General features: G+C 36.6%; 1 long non-coding RNA gene across 4 annotated transcripts in view; it reads left to right on the forward strand.

The window, feature by feature from the left end:
- The window catches only part of LOC106506806 (uncharacterized), a 424,630-nt gene that overhangs the window by 270,298 nt on the left and 141,090 nt on the right, over positions 1-13,242 (forward strand). For all 4 annotated transcript variants that reach the window (XR_014834194.1, XR_014834197.1, XR_014834198.1 and 1 more), the window contains exon 2: positions 10,347-10,465. This is a non-coding gene — a long non-coding RNA (uncharacterized LOC106506806). The remainder of the gene's footprint in view (positions 1-10,346; positions 10,466-13,242) is intronic.

Genomic DNA, 13,242 nt, shown 5'->3' on the forward strand with positions numbered 1-13,242 from the left:
CCTCCTAGTCTCGCTCAAGCACCTCTATTGGTATTGCTGCCTGGCAAAGAAACAATGTAGTTTGCAAAGTTCCAGTTTCGGAATTATAAAGCCAGTTAAAGAAAGCTTGGCTTAGAACTAAGAGACAAAGTTAATAATTGGTACATAATGTCCACACAATACTTAAGCTCTTCATTTTGATTCATCTCTTGGTAGATTGGAATGATTCTTCATGTAATATTTCATGTATTCAATGTCATATTCAATGTCATTTTTCAGTGCATTTGAATTCCAAGAATATCATTCTCTTGCATTTGCTAACAAATTATAACTTCAGTATTTATAATAACATTGAGTTATGATTGTTTCTTTACTAAAAATTTCTTAGGAGTTATTCCACGATATTCAGGAATTTAATTTGTTTTCTTTGTAGGTAATCCCTTTGCATCTTGAATAGTGATTGAATCTTTTTTTTTTTTTTTTGTCCTTTTAGTCTTTTTAGGGCTACACCTGCGGCATATGGAGGTTCCCAGGCTAGGGGTCTAATTGGAGCTGTAGCTGCTGGCCTACACCACAGCCATATCTGAGCCATGTCTGCAACCTACATCGCAGCTCATGGCAATGCTAGATCCTTAACCCACTGAGGGAGGCCAGGGATCAAACCCGCAACCTCATGGTTCCTAGTTGGATTTGTTTCCGCTGCGCCATGACAGGAACTCTGAATCATTTTTATTCTTAATGTTCAAAACATTATCTAGAATATGCCCTCTTTCAATCTGTATCACAATTTCTTTTTAGCTTGGAGATTTGTTCTCATGTTTTATCATCAATTACTGCATCATGTCTTTTGATAAAGTTTCTTCTTAAGACGTAACAATTTTTAGTATGTTGGCTTTCTGGTATTTGTCTTAGATAACCATCATTTTATTTCTCTTGTTTTATGTGTTTTTCCTTTCCTTTGATGTCTGGAACAGCTGTTAAAATATATCCTTTACATCACTGATTCAATTTTCTGCAATATCTCTTCTGCTCAGGGTTACTATTACATTTTAACTTCCTTGCAAGCCTTCCTTATCACAACTTGTTGACTTTTCCTCTTTCTCTGTTGCCTTTTAATATCATTCATTTGTCTTTTTATGAATCCCAGCTCCTATATCATAAACACCATGCCTCCTAGCAATGTTTGCAGATTCTTCCATGATTTTTTTCCTAAAATTTCCTCTGGTCATTTATTAGATAATTTTTGGAAATATCTTCTGCTTCTAAGTCTTATAAATACTATTTTCATTGCCTTATTCCTCAATTAAATCCCTTGACAGTGGGATTCTTTTTTTTTCTTTTAAGACATCTCCCAAAGTAGCATACTATCTTCAAATTCTGTGTCACATGGGTTGTTTTGTATCTTCTCATTTTCTTCTTCTGTGACAAATATTGTTCTCTCTGCTATATCTCCAGGGCAAATTTATTTCCTCAGTTCCCGGTCTACTTTTTAGTTTCCAAGAAGATTTCTACTAGTTGTCTTCTAAGAGGAAATATTTTCATATTTCTACGTCCCTTGTCTGTAATTCTGAACATAAAGTATACATGAAAACTTAGAATTTCCCACCAGCACATTCTTCTATTAAAGTTATTCATGTTTCCACTTCTATGTGTCCAGTTTTACTTGTGATAATTCCACTGAACTGCTACTGTCAGGACACCACAGCATCTTACCCTCTTCCACACCAGTCCAGGCGTTTTCATGGAGTTGCTCTTTCTCTCTTCTTCAATAAAATATATAGACAGAGTAGATGCTAATTCTGGTTGACCCCCATTAAGCCAGAAGGCTTGCTCAGCTACCCAGTTAATACACTTCTTGAATATTTGAATCTGGATGTAGACATACGTTCTCTTCAAGGAAAAAAAAAAAATCACTGCATACCAAGCAAGTCAAGAGTATCAGTTTAAGAATGCCTAATTGTGTTTTTCTTAATCTAGCCATAGGTTTGTTTCATCTCAGATTCCCTATAAAGCAAAGTCCAAGGTAAGGATTATTTGAGTTGCATGAACTTAGGACTGCCAGAGGGAGGTATAAGAAAAATGAGGTAATGAAGGATGCAAAGTAGAGCAAAGTCATACATTCCCACACTGACACCTGCTTTACAACAGTGGCTCCTCAGCAGGTACCTCTGTGGGCATGTTGAAGGTCTCAGGAGAACTATAGGGACAAACATCCTCAGAGTAGTTCATGAGGCAGAGGAAGAAGGTGAGGTTTATTTGCATACTTGCTCCTGTATCTTGCTTTCCACTGGACAAGGTTTACTCATGGGAGAATTAACCGGCTCACACTTCCAGGTTGCATCATCTGGATCCTTTAGCAGCTGTTCAGAATGCCGGACCCTTTGGCCTAAAGTGTGTATTTCATTCAGATCCAGGAATGGACAGCAAAACCAAAAGTCTGGCATGTGCAGACATGTTGCACCAAAGTGGCTAGTGACTTGTTGGCTACCCCAGATGGATCACTGTGGTCCAGGAAGAGGGAGGGTCCAGGAAATTTGGGGTTATGAATATGAATTATATGATACTTTGTGCCTTATAATTAGCAATAAACTCTTGTAGATTCTCGCTATTGTGGCACCCCTCAGACTTAATTTTCGGTGTTGTTCTGGCTTTTTGGCAACCAGGTTAAGGTTTTTTAAGTGAGCGCTTTTAGTGGGCATCTAGTAGAAAATTCATATTAGTAGCTGATGGTTAGGTGTGAGAGGAAATAAAGTGTTATCTTTCTATCTACTTTAATACATACCTTATAATTATAAGTATGTCAATTTGTAAAATTACTCTAGCTGATTTATTTTTTAATAAAAGTTGAACTCCAATATATTAGTTGACATTGTTTAATTCCTTGTTCAAAGTTAAAGTAATTCATTCTCTGCTTGAATGTCTAGCATTTGACATGTCACATTTTCTGCTTATATTTTCTTTGAAGGAGTTGGCTGATTTTGCTAAAACACCGAAAGCTAATAAGCAGTATCAAGATAAACTATAAAATTACTTTGCGGTTCTGGCTGCTTTCTTTATAAAAAAGAATGAGAAACTTTCATGTTAACGTACCACCTGTGATCATACCAATCATGATTTAGAAGTCAGAGAACTAGATAAACTAAACTATTTCCTATGTTAAAAGTATTTAATATATAATGGCATTAAGTTACTATCATTTGGAAGGTCAATCAAGAAAAATAATTATGAAATTTTCTCTCTTTAATGATTGAATATAGCCTTACACATGAAAAGGCAGTGATGCTGATCCACTAAGATAGAACAATGGTTCTGAGTTATTTTTTGAGTACTGGTAGAAAGTGAATTTTGCAAATTAATTTTTACCCTATGAGAGTTCCCAGTGTGGCTCAATGGATTAAGAAGTCAGTGTAGTCTACAAGAGCACATTGGTTTGATTCCTGACCTCTCTCAGTGGGTTAAGTACCTGCCATTGCCACAAGCTGCGGCACAGGTCACAGATGCAACTGGGATCCAGCGGATCCAGCATTGCTATGGCTATGGCATAGGCCTCAGCTGCAGGTCCTATTCAGTCCGTAGCTTAGGAACTTCCTTATGCCATGGGTGTGGTTGTAAAAGAAAAAAAAAAAAAAAAAACAGCTTTTACCCTATGGTCGCAGCAGCAATACGTTTCTTTGTTCAGTATTCCAGTGTAGCAAAATAAACCTAGATATATGCACTCCCTTTTAAAACATATACATGGTGTTGCTGCTGTGGCACAGCATGTTAAGGTTCAGGCATTGTCTCTGTGGCAGTGTGGGTTAGATCCCCAGCCTGGTGTATCGGGTTAAGGGTCTGGTGTTGCTGCAGCTGTGGTGTAGGTCGGAGTTCTGGCTTGGATTGGATTCCTGGCCCAGGAACTTCCATATGCTGCGGGTACAGCTGAAGAAGAAAACAGACAAACTTAGAACAGTTTATGTCTCATGTAGAAAAATATGAAAATAAAAGTAAATTTTTCCCTAAAGACTTTCAACCTTGCTTATGCTTATGTAGTTAGGAAGAAAGGAGAGAGACTATAAATGATGGACAAAGAGTAGAGAGAAATTATGGCTAAGGGGAAGAGGAAAATGAACAATGAAAGGAAAGATAATTAAGAATGGAACACTAAATTTATCTGTCAGGCGTTGGAAATCAGTATTAAAAATTTATAGCACCAGAACCAGAGCATCCTTACCTACCTCAAATATAGAGAAGCCCATTATCGAATTGGTTTTAATTTTAAAAGTTCAAAATATTCAAAATGCATTTTCCCAGAATAGCCAGTAATTCCCATTTTAATGCTCATCAAATTAAGTAACATATACACCCCCAAGTTCCTGGATTATTGCATTTTTCATTGTCAATATCAGCAATTTTTACCAAAGATACGTCTTCTAAGCAATATAATAGTATGTTCTATCGTGTGAAAACAGAAAATATATGGAGAAATTATTCTGTCCATTTCCTCTCAGAATCTGACTGTAAATTGTGACCTTAATTGAAAGCTGGCATTATGTGCAGATATTTTGATTTTGATATCTCAATTGCATGAAAACATTTCTTAAAAAATTGAAAGTAGTCAATTTTATATTTATAAAATATAGAGTGGTAATCATTCAAGCTAAGGGGAGAAGGTGGAAGAAGGGTGGCCACATCATGTTAGAGTATCTTCATTAGGAAGCAATGACAGAAGTGAAACAATAGACCATTTTTGTTCTGTAATGGAGACTTTTAGTAGACAAGATAAAAATAATGAACTTCATTTCTCAAATTTGGATTTTTCTTTTCTTTAACGATGTGCTTTGGCTGTACTTCATCTCACACACCTGAGTAGTCAGACATTCCTTCATGCAGCAATATTTGCCTTCTAGCATCAGCTTTTAGGACATCTACCAGGACAACTCACATGAAAAATGTGTATTCCTACAAAGAAGCTTTAAAAAAAAAAGCAAAAAAAAAAAAGCAGAAAAAACAAATGACTTGTTTCACTTGTTAAAAAAAAAAAAAAAACTAACAGACTTTTCCCATTTTTTAATATTTCTGGTAGTAGAAAGAGGTTTTCAGTGACTCGACAGATATACCTTATCTCATATTGCAATTCTCTCAGGCAATGCATCCGTATTTTCTGTCCTTTCACAGTGCAGTTCACCTGGAGACAAAAGCAAGAAGAATTTGTTTCACTTGAGCTATTCCCTTTTAACATACACTTTCCAGCTGACTAAAGTTATCTTTAAAATTGCAACAGTCAAAAGGGCATCAGCCATAACAATTGTTATGGATGTTTTTAGTGTTTTAATGCTTAATAAAGGAAAGAGAAACTTGTTATAATTTGTTCATTAATGTTCTAGCATTCATAATTTACCATGTACATGTACAATCCTACAATTCTACAATTACCTACAAATTAGCTATATTAAAAGATACCTGATTTTAAAATATCACACTGAAAAAAAAAAATACCTCCTATGAAATATGACCACTGGAGAAAAAAAGAATTCTTGTATTGCCATTTTAAATAAGAATATCTCATTGGCCTTGCTGTTAAAAGAACAATAGAAGACTAATTAGCTCAACTATGTATTAGTCCCAGAGAGGGAACCCCAAAGCCCACAGTAATTTTGACACAGATGTATGCCACATGATACCTTTATTATATGCTAATGATATTTGACCAGGAAACATAATCAAAACTTTTCAAAAAATCAATTAGAATAATTTCATTATAATAAAAAAGAAAAGCTTTATGTTCACTATATGTTCTAATATTTTTGCTAATTATGTTCTGTGCATCTCTGTTTAATGAATCAATTTAATGTATTTTTCATCTGAAATGCCTATTTTAATATCACCAAATGACCGCTTATAATATTTTGAAAGACATCGACCTATAAACAGTCAAATTGCAAGGAATTCACTTTTTATTAGTCTTTGTCTTATGATTGTTACTGCCTTGAATAAAGGTACATCATGACTTTCCAAGATTTTCATCAGGAGGTACACATTTATTTAAAGTATTAGGCAGAAGGGGTTTTGGCGGTGGTGGTGGTGGTGGTGGTGGTTGGTTCCAGTCAGCATCAAGACAGTAGCTAGAAGATTTTAAAATATGCATCTTGGTTCACAAGTCTTGAAAATGAACTAACGAATACCATGGTCCCCTCTATGTTCTATTCTGCCAGACTCAAGTTCTAAGAGATCAGAAGTTATTTCTACTCTGTTTACCACTGTATGTTTAGCACCTAGCATAGCATTCAGCCTCTAGTCAATATTTATTGAATTTGTTTATTATTGATATAAAGGGTAAAATGAATGGTAACTTCTGGATTATGAGGAGCTACAAAGCAGGCATCCATTCTAAGAAATTGTCCTCATGCCTTGATGTCTTGCACAATTAAATATCAAATAAAAATTATGGGAATTCCTGTTGTGCCTCAATGGGTTAAGAACCCAACTAGTATCCATTAGGATGTGGTTTTGATCCCTGGCCTCACTCAGTGGGTTAAGGATCCTGCGCTGTGGTGTAGGTCATAGATGCGGCTCAGATCTGGTGCTGCCCTGGCTGTGGACCAGGCCAGCAGCTGCAGCTCTGATTTGACCCCTCGCCCATGAATTTCCTTATGCTGCAGTTTTTGCCTTAAAAATAAAAATAACACTTATGGGAGAATGATGATGGAAAATAAGATCCTAATGATTATTGTTCTCAGCCTTGGCTTGACTTCAGCATCACTTAGGGGTTTTAAAAAATACTGTTGCCTGGTTTCCACAGCAATTCTATGTTAATTGGTCTGGGGTGTGCCCAGGGCATTGGGATGTTTTAAAAATTTCTCCAAGTAGTTCTAAAGAGCAGCTAAGATTGAGAACCGCTATTACATATAATTATACGATGATGAATATGAGAAAGAAGAGAAATTTCAGGACATCTACCTTATTATCTTAATTAATGAAAATAAAAGTGTGGGTTTTCTCATGAAAAGCCAATTTTAAATAATATAACAAATCCATTTAATTTCTGCTTGACACACCAGCATGCACACACATGGATATATAATCTTAAGCAATTTCCTTTGTTCTTTTCCTAATAGTTCAAAGAGAAAAATGTATGAAAACAAAGACTTATCATAAGAGCTAAATTTGACCCACTCCTTGAGTAGCAACAACAGATTTAAATATAAAGTTAAAGAGTTTGGGGGAGGGGAAAAGACGCTGAGGGGAGAAGGTACTGATTTTAAACCTGCAAATGACCTATTTCCAGCACTGTCAAGAGTTAGAAGAGGCAACCACTCAGGCCACCCATTCACGCTCATATGGTTTCCTATTCAGCTGTCTGCTTGCTGGCCTGACCCTGTCCATCCTCAGTTTTAAACTAAAATTTACGTAAGCCAACCTTATCACTAGTCAAAAGCATTTAATAAGCCTGAATCCGCAACGTGGAAGCTCAGCCCCATGCTACCCCAATGTGACCTTGCTCTCTGGATCCAGGAAATGGATTACTGTCTTGTCCCTGTATGTGTAAATCCTTGCTTTGGAACACTTTTCTAAAATTAATGAATGAATTGATTTAACTTTTATTGAGAGGTAACTGACATATGACTTTGTAAATGTTTAAGGTGTACAAAGTATTCATTTGATACATTTATATATGGCAATGTGATTACCACAATAATATCACCTATATGTGGGATCTAAAAAATCTTTGAAACACTTTTACCTGACTTATGCACTAGTCCTGTGAGCAGGGTTCTTGTTTGGTTCCTCTCACTTCTCAGGAACCAGAATATTGCTCTTTCTACTCTTGAGAAACTAATTTTTTCAGAAAAATATGGCTTTGAGGCAAAGATGACCAAGGAACAGAGTTGATAGCCACCTACAAAGTATAATATATGGATCTACAAATAGCCCCCATGAAACACATCCCAAAATATCCACTAAAATATATCTCCTAGGGATGGGTTTACTTCTATTCAGTTCGACAAATTTGCTGAGTAGTCTAGGGCTATTATTATGGAAACTATATTTTCCAAACTAACAATTGGGATCCACCTTGAGAGTATCTAGCAGTAGGTGAGAATATTTGATGCCAAGCTCACTGAATCCAAAGTTAACTAAAACAGTTTTTCCTAAAGTACTCTTTTGGACATAAAATAGGTCATTGCTGTTAACGCGGGAATTTTTACTGCCTCTCAGAACAGGAGAAAACTATTTAAGTCCTAATGCCAGAAGAATTCAGAAAAAAATGAAAACAAAACACTGTGGAAACTGTCCAGGAAAAGAATTGTAGTTAAAACACGGTATTCAATCTGTAATCTTTTCATTTATTGACCGTGTCAAAATGGGAAACTTGTTTTTTCTCTGCAAAATTTCCTTAACTTTAAATTCAGAAAAAAAAAGTTCTATTTCAGAAAAAAAAAGTTCTATTGTTATAAGAATTAGATTAGATAATACACTCAGGATAGTACCCAGAGAAACAAGTGCTAAAATAATAATATTGTTGCCAAGAACAAAAATTGCTTTCCCTATTTCTTCAGAAGTGCATAAAACATGCTGTGTTCTTTCATTTTATAAAGAACCTTATTTGTGTATTCTAAAATTGTCCGGAGTTCCCATCGTGGCACAGTGGTTAACGAATCCGACTAGGAACCATGAGGTTGCGGTTCGATCCCTGGCCTTGCTCAGTGGGTTAAGGATCCGGCAAACGTGGCTCGGATCCTGCATTGCTGTGGCTCTGGCGTAGGCTGGCAGCTACAGCTCCGATTAGACCCCTAGCCTGGGAACCTCCATATGCCGAGGGAGCGGCCCAAGAAATAGCAAAAACACACACACACACACAAAAAAAAAAACAACAACTGTCCATCCACTGTTAGGTGTGTGTAGAAATGCAGACTATCTCCCAGCTAATCCACTCATAAAATGATGCCTCAGCTAGAAATTAACAGGAAATGTTACTTTCTGAGAAAGAAAGGAAAGCTAACAAAGAGACGTTTTCACCTATTTTAAGCTACTTTTTAAAATACGTATATTCCACAGCAGGATTGTTTCAGTTCCAGCAGCTCTTCATATGCAGCTATCAACCAGGTTAAGAATTTAATGCATAGTTATTGTGACATGATTTTTTGACAAGAGCAATCAGCTATTGTTAGCAAGTGAAAGTTGAAAAGACTGGATTGGTCAAATAAAAGCACTTTAGGCTGGGAATGCAATTGAGAAAAGGCAACAGTCAAAACACTGCCAAAGTGCTTCATGATATTGGAATGTTATCTGGATTGGGTCAGAGGAAATGTTGAAGTGGTGTCATGGTTAACAGCTCAACTTCAAATTTAGAATTTGATAATATAAGACTTACCCAGAATCCACAAGCATTGTCATAATAAAGTAATGACCATAGAATGCCTTTGAATGTTTATCATTTAGAAAAGGTAATATAGCAAAGGTGCATAATAATTTTGCTTAAAATCACCTAGTGTCAAGAATAAATGTCATATAATGTATTATTATAAAATAACTTTTACTTTATTTTTCACATACTAAGGTTTTCATTGTGCTTTTTTTAAAAAAACATTTGGCAATCCCAAATCCTTACAGAAAGTAATTTTCTTGGAATGTAAGTGGGTGATTTATTTGGAGCTATAGGAATGTTATCAATATGTAATATCATTATATTTAAAGAAATTAGTAAATCCAGCAGCTAGTGAGCTCTATTTAATGAAGAAGCCTTGATGGAGTTCCCGTTGTGGCTCAGTGGATTAAGAATCCGACTAGTATCCATGAGGATGCAGGTTCAATCCCTGGCTTTGCTCAGTGGGTTAAGAATCTAGTGTTGTAGCTGCCATATAGGCTAGCAGCTGCAGTTCAGATTCGACCCCTAGCCTGGGAACTTATACATACCATAGAGGTGGCCATAAAAAGCAAAAATAAATAAATAAATAAATAAATAAATAAGTGAATAAGAAGGCTTGAGGTAGTATATCAATTAGCTACAATCCTCTGACTATAAAAGAGATTTCTTACTGGGTTAATGCTAAGAGGAAAGGAACAGAAAGCAGAACATATTTCCTTTAGTTAATTCTATCGGATTAGTGTGATTATGACTTTGAGAAAAATTAGGTTAGCAAATCAGAAAAGCTGCTTCTAACAGTGTTTTTATATGCTGTTTTGAAGCATTGGAACTGATTGAATCATTCATTTATTCATCCAAAAAATGAATATTAAATGCTTGCTAAGTAAGGCAGTCTTGAGTGGGAACTCAGAGAGAAATTAAGTTGATGACTTATTTGCTAAAGGTGGATTGTAGATCATGGCTTAGAACTGTGGTCAGAGTCAACCTCCCTAATACTTAAACTTTGGCTTCCACCCAATAGGAAAATAAGACCTGCAAAATGGACACCAACCCAGCCTACGACAGAGGGTCCTTGCTCTCAAGGAGCTCAGAGAACTGGAATTCAGAAAGAGAAGGGAAAGCCACACATACTTTAACCAGGTAGGTCTAAAACGAAACAATACAGCTCCAAAAGGGTTGGGACAGCCTGGTTCATAACTGTACATCACTCTGTCTTTCTCCTGGCGTGATGAGGGATTAAACATGTTCTTTCTACTACTGCCTCTTCCTGGTAGATGGAGAAGCAGTCCCTTGCTTTCTATGGAAATGTGAGGAATGGCTTTATAAATATTTCTTAATGATATTTTTGCTGAGTTAAAAAGATTAGCAGGGCATGTACCAACAATATGACGATGAGGAAAGCAGTAAATATTCTAACTTGGTAAATTTCCAGGAAATTAAGGATGTGAAAATTGGGACTTAGGTTGTGAAAGGGATGGAGCTAGGAAGGGAGGGAGATGAGGGCTATGGGGCTGAGAGAGGAAGCAATGACTTCTGATCCCAAAGCTCCAGAGATTCTGATTCATGGTGCCTATTTAGCAGGACCATGGGGATTTAATTGGTTTACTTTTTAAACAATGACCAACTCATTGTGATACAGGTAGTTGTAAATCCCAGATTGGGATCCTCTGTTCTGGTTGATGAGAAGACCTTAAAGAATTTGAAGCAAGTTTAAAAGCAATAATTTAAAGTTACAATTAAAGTTGGAGAGAAAAGAAGGATCAATAACAATGACAAGTTTTCTGGCTAGCTATAGTGACTGAGCACATGGGGCTATTAACCTAGACCAGAAATATATCCTGAGAAAAATGTTAATTCTAAGGTAAAAGCTTCAGTTTAAGTTTAGAGTTGTCTACTCCATTTTAGGAGAAACCAGAATTAAATTATACTGTAATTTATCAACACCAGGAATGAATATGAGAGTTAATTTACCTTGGCTCAATAATTCATTGAAGAAAAGTTTATTGAACCAGGCAGTGTGAAAGGTGCCTATTCCTACCTTCAACAAAAGATGTTCATGGTAGTCTCTGGCTTTGTATCCAATGGAATCTTCTCTGCTACTCTTAGTTCTTGAGTCTCCAAGTCCATGTAAATAACCAATGGTTACTAAGCCAATTAGTCGTTGGAGTGAGGGCTCTAGTTCAGCCTATGTTTATTGATTGATTGATTGATTGATTGACCACTTGTGCTTTTTAGGGCTGCACTTGTGGCATATGGAGATTCCCAGGCTAGGAATCAAATTAGAGTTACAGCTGCTGGCCTACACCACAGTCACAGCAAGGCAGGATCCAAGCCATGTCTGTGACCTACACCACAGCTCATGGCAATGCCAGATCCTTAACCCGCTGAGCAAGGCCAGCGATCAAACCCACAACCTCATGGTTCCTAGTCAGATTAGTTTCTGCTGTGCCACAACAGGAACTCCAAGTTCAGCCTATTTTTTTTAATAGGACATTAGCCTACCAAGTGAGTCCTGATTCATCAAGTTTGCAGGACAAAATCCTGGTCTAGTAGAAAAATACAAATTTTGTTTATAGAATAACAGAGTAAAAATTACCATAGAAGTCAAGTATGGGGCTCATTTTTGGTCTTGCAGGCTAAAGAATAGGGCCTTCTAGAAAAGGCTTGCAAACTCCTTTGCTGTTCTCTGGCTCATGGATGCTTGCCTTAGTTCCCTTACTTAGTCTCTTCTTTCAACCTGTCTCACCCCACAATCCAAAATTCCACTCCTTTCTCTTCCTCTACTCCAACTCTACCCTAATTGTAATTTGCAAATTAAAGAACACAAACTTTATCTGGAAGCTCTAAGAGTTTCTCTTGGAACTTATTTCCTGCTACAGATTGAAATCTGGTTCTGTCAGTAAAGGAATTCATAATCTAGCAGATCAGAAATCATACACAGATCCCCTCAACTCACCTTGGGGTTATGTCCTTATAAACTCATCCTACGTTGATAACATCACTAAGTTAAAAATGCAGTCAATATATCTGACCTACTGAATGTTGTAACTTAGCCCACTCTCTTTTAAACATGCTCAGAAGACTTATATTAACCTATATTTGGACAAAATCATCTAACATAAAGCCTATTTTATAACAAAGCATTGAGTATCTCATATACTGTATTGACTTCGGTACTGAACGTGCAAACAATGGTCGTATGGGTACAGATGGTGTTAAGTGTCCCAGTTTACCTTCATGATCATATAAGCTGACTGGGAGCTGTAGCTCCCTGCTGCTGCCCAACATCATGAGAGAATAGCATACCACCTATCACTAGCTCAAGAAAAGATCTAAATCCAAAGCATAGTTTCTAACAAATGTGTATTGCTTTAGCACCATTATAACATCAAAAAATTAAAAGTCAAAGAGCTAAAGCCTCAGGTTTAAGGACCGTAAATCCTTAAAGTTGAGGCCCATCTGTACATAAATAACTAATCAAGACAGTAAAATAGAAGAAGCAGAAAGTAATCTGCAAGTTTAGGGTGAGGGATTTCTTCTGACAGGAAACTGAAGTCTTCACAAGATAGCAACATAGAGAAGCAGACAGAATGTTAACAGCCAGTGGGAAAGCAGTATATGTAGAAGAAATTCACCCAAAAGCAAGATGCTAGAAAAACATGGCAGTGCCGGGAAACTATAGTGCTTTTAGGGAGAGTGCAGATATTTCAAGGAGAATGAGGAAAAGCAATGATAAATAATACTGTTAAAGTACAGTCAGATGAAAAGGACCAGGGAATTCATACCATCCAGTCCTGTGATTTTAAACCTCATAGCCCAGAACTGACAGTGTGGCCATCTTGACTTCTACTTCCCAAAGAAATCTACGTTATCTATTATGCATACTTGTGTCATAAAATAAAAAGAAAAAGGAAAGA

The sequence above is a fragment of the Sus scrofa genome, chromosome 18 (genome assembly GCF_054392235.1).
Source record: "Sus scrofa isolate SSC_HxYL_T2T_F1_AM1 chromosome 18, Sscrofa_HxYL_maternal_Yorkshire_Landrace_v2.0, whole genome shotgun sequence".
In the NCBI taxonomy this organism is placed as follows: Eukaryota; Metazoa; Chordata; class Mammalia; order Artiodactyla; family Suidae; genus Sus; species Sus scrofa.